Raw genomic sequence first — 4,712 nt, 5'->3', positions numbered from 1 at the left:
CCCTGTCAGCAGTTTCGCAGCAATTGATCAGACACCTGGAGCTGGACTCGAGTGGAACCAACAAGTGAACTGGCAGCAGGGAACAATCGTTACTTCTACTCCCCTAGCTGCTGGGACACATCAGAACCTTCAAGAATTCGGGTCAGGAGGTAGCAAATTGAATCAACCAGCAGCTGACTAGCGGACCCCTGACTCAGGCAGCATAACGAACTAGCAGTACTTGGAGCTAAGGGAGATGCTAAGCAGGGTCCCAGGATTGCCTCCCCCACTCGAGAAAGCATCACCTGACAGCTATGCCGACTCACTATTCGTGGACACCATATCCATCACAACCATGCCAAAGGGATTCACAAATCCAAATATGCCTCTCTTTGACGGCACCGCAGATCCCTTTGACCATATAAGCCAGTTCGAGCAGAAGATGATGACAGTAACAGCCGTAGGGCAAGTCAAGGAGGCTTGCATGTGTAAAGGATTTGGATCCACCTTAACAGGGCCGACACTTCGATGGTTTGTCAGCCTACCCAACAGGTCGATATCCACATTTGCTGAATTAGTAAACGCGTTCACCCAACAGTTTGCAAGCAGCAGGAAGCCGCAAAAGCACGCGGAAGATCTGTACAGAATCGTCCAGGGGGCAGGAGAGACCATTGGAGAATACAATACTAGATTAAACAATGAGAAGGTAGCAGTACGAGAGTGCGACGTTTCGACAGCAGTAGAAGCTTTCAGGAGAGGCCTCTACCATGACTCTATACAAGCAGTTGACTATGCATCCCTGTCATAGTTTTGAGGCAGTACAATAAAAGGCAGCTGTCGCAATCAGACTGGAAGAAGACATCCTAGCCAGAGCCAGCCTACCTAATACACCAAGTGTTTCAAGTACCTCAGCCGTGGAGAAATCAGGAAGAAAGCAGACTACCAGCAAGAAGGATGAGAGATATAGGCCATATGGAAGGGGAGTCAACAGAATCGAAGACAATCAACAATTCCCTACTCTGGCAGAATACGAATTCATTACAGGTATCGGAAGAATCCTGAAGGCACTCAAGGAAATGGGAGATGGAGTAAGGTGGCCCAAACCACCAGTAGAAGGGCAGGCATGGCGGAAAGATAGCAAGAAAAAGTGTGAATTCCATCGTGATATTGGGCATAACACTGAAGACTGTTACACATTACGAAGAGAGATCAAGCGCCTATACGAACAAGGAGAATTGAGCCACCTATTACCACGTGGGGGCAACCACCAAGATAAGGTAGGCTCCGCGAAGCCTGCAAATCCACCCACATGCACCAAGATCATAAACGTGATAACAGGCGGCTCAAATGTAAGTGGACTAACATACTCGGCAGCCAAGAGGCATGCCACCGGTACTAAAGGAGATAGACCAACAAATTCTTGCAGAATTTCTCATAGTGATCTGCCAGCAGTCACCTTCGATGAGGGAGATACGTATGACGAACGGGAACATCATGATGCACTTATTATCACCTTGTCAATGGCTAACTGTACAGTTAGAAAAGTCTTGGTAGACACAGGCAGCTCAGTCAATCTGATTATGCTGAAAACCATAGAGAACATGGGATTCAGCAAGAAGGATTTGCAGAAGAAGACTATCCCACTAGTAGGCTTCAGCGGAGAGACAGCCAACTCACTAGGCGAGATAGTTATCCCTATCTACGTGGGAGGAGTCAATAAGCAGATCAGATACCTGGTCATAGACGGACCCTCTACCTACAATGTCATCCTGGGAATACCGTGGCTACACCAGATAAAAGCAGTCCCTTCAACGTATCACCAATGCATAAAATTCCCCACACCGTGGGGAGTAGAGACAATAAGAGGAGATCAGGAGGAAGCTAAAGGCTGCTATAAGAAGGCACTAAAGTGCACCGCCCCCCCCCCATAATAGCAATTACTGAAAACAACTGTCCAGGATGAATACATCGAGCCCCCAGCAGAAGAGCTGGACCAAATTAACCTGGACAAGCTGCACCCAGAAAGAACTGTGCTAATTGGAGCTGGATGCACATGAAGCTTAAGACAACAATTAATCAAATTTATGCAAGAGAACATGGATTATTTCGCATGGTCACACGACGACATGATAGGGATAGATCCGTCCATCATAACGCATAAGCTCAGTGTGGACCCAAAGTGTAAACCCGTCCAACAGAGAAGAAGAAAGTTTGCAGCAGAAAGAAACAAGGTAATCTACCAGGAGGTAGATAGCTTCCTGGCAGCAAAGAAAATAAGAGAAGTAAAGTATCCAGAATGGTTGTCTAACGTAGTAGTGGTGCCTAATAAGAACGGAAAGTGGAGATTATGCGTGGACTTCACCGACCTCAACAAAGCATGCCCTAAAGATCCCTTCCCGCTGCCTCATATTGATGCAATGGTGGATGCGACAGCTGGGCACGAAATGTTGACATTCCTGGACGCATGGAGTGGGTACAACCAGATCAAGATGGATCCTGCAGATCAAGAGAAAACGACATTCATGTCTGAAAGAGGAATATATTGTTACAACGTCATACCATTCGGCCTAAAGAATGCAGGCTCCACATACCAGAGGCTGGTTAACTGCATGTTCAAAGAACAGATAGGAAGAACTATGGAGGTATATATTGATGACATGGTGGTAAAGTCAGAAAAAGCCAAAGATCATATGTGGCACCTGGCAGAAACATTTAGCACCCTGAGAGAGTACAAAATGAAGCTAAATCCATCTAAATGTACCTTCGAGGTATCCTCTGGCAAATTCTTAGGCTACATTGTAACTCAAAGAGGGATAGAAGCCAACATCGAGCAGATCAAAGCCGTCTTACAACTGGAGTCACCTGAAAAGCCTAAAGATGTTTAAAGACTAGTTGGCAAGGTAGCAGCCCTGAGGAGGTTCATCTCAAGATCCTCAGATAAGTGCAGGCCATTTTACGACATACTAAGAAAGAGCCAGAAATTCGAATGCACTGCGGATCACGAGTAAGCATTCAGAGAGCTGAAACACTACCTCAGCAGCCCACCACTGCTATCAAAACCGAAACCAGGAGAACCACTATTCCTATACCTGGCCGTCACAGAGGTGGCAGTGAGTGCTGTCCTAGTTAGAGAGCAGGGAAAGGAGCAGAAGCCAGTATACTACGTAAGCAAGTCTCTGCTGCCGGCAGAGACCAGGTACACATCTCTTGAAAAATTAGTACTAGCACTAATAGTAGCATCTTATAAGCTGCGCCCCTATTTTGGGTCCCACACCATAGATGTTGTGACCAACTACCCGCTGAAATCTATCATGAGGAAGCCGGAACTGTCAGGCAGAATATCAAAGTGGTCTGTACACCTCAGTGGGTACGATGTCCAGTACGACCCCAGAATAGCAATCAAATCACAAGCACTGGCAGACTTTGTGTCAGATTTCAGTCCAGCCATCCAAAATCTAGCTGACGAGGAAATCCTCACCTTGGAGGGGAACAAGGAGGCAGAGGTCTGGCAGATGCATATTGACGGAGCCTCCAACCAAAGGGGGGCAGGTGTAGGGTTGATCCTACGGTCACCACAGGGAGACCTGATAGCACAAGCGGTAAGATGTGAATTCAAGGCAACCAATAATGAAATAGAGTACGAGGCCTTGATATTAGGAATGAAGCTAGCTCTAGAATTAGGAGTCAGGCACCTGCACATATCCAGTGACTCTCTACTAATAGTCAACCACGTGAATGATGAGTTTATAGCCAGAGATTAAAAAATGATTGCATACTTAAAAGTAGCAAAAGAGTTAAAGCAGAAATTCCAAACTTGCAAGCTTAAGCAGATCCCCAGAGATCAGAACGTGGAAGCAGATGCTTTAGCAACCCTGGGGACAACATTCAAACCGACAGAACTGTCCAGCATCCCCATAGCACACATACTAGAGCCTTCTATCCAGAAGGCAAATGAAATAGATAGAGGAGAACTGGAGGATCCACAGAACGGAGAGGGAGTCCAGACAACTACAAAGGTAGGTGAGGACTCTCATCCAGCCGATCAGCCGCCTGACCAAACAGCCAAACAGGCAGATGACTGGGATTGGCGCACACCTTGCCTAGACTGGCTGCATCATAGCAAGCTGCCAGATGACAAGAAGGAAGTGGGGGCTTTCAGCGTAAAGGCCTCCAGGTTCATACTTATTGACGATATACTATTCAGGAAGTCACTGGCAGGCCCCTACTTACGATGCCTGGACAAGGAGGAGGCGCAGACTGTGTTACATGCTATCCACAGCGGCGAGTGTGGAAACCATGTAGGGGGCATGAGTCTGGCAAATAAAGCTCTCAGGCAGGGATACTTCTGGCCCACAATGAAGGCAGATGCAACAGAATATGCACGCAAGTGTGACGCCTACCAGCGCTCAGCACCAATGATCCATCAGCCAGCAGAACCCTTGCACCCTATCATTTCTCCCTGGCCATTCATGGCATGGATATAGTAGGACCTCTACCAAGAGCCACAGGAAACAGGACATGGATGCTGGCAATGACAGATTACTTCTCCAAGTGGATAGAGGCAGAAGCATTCACAGAAGTAAAGGACAAACAAGTCATTTCGTTTATAAAACGAAACATCATTTGCAGGTTTGGTATCCCATCAGAAATCATATGTGACAATGGCTCACAATTCATCTCCAACGATACCGAGGGATACTGTGCTAGGTGGAACATCACCCTGAAAAACTCAG

This window comes from Silene latifolia, chromosome 9, assembly GCF_048544455.1.
Source record: "Silene latifolia isolate original U9 population chromosome 9, ASM4854445v1, whole genome shotgun sequence".
NCBI lineage: Eukaryota > Viridiplantae > Streptophyta > Magnoliopsida > Caryophyllales > Caryophyllaceae > Silene > Silene latifolia.
Note: the sequence above shows the minus strand (reverse complement) of the source record.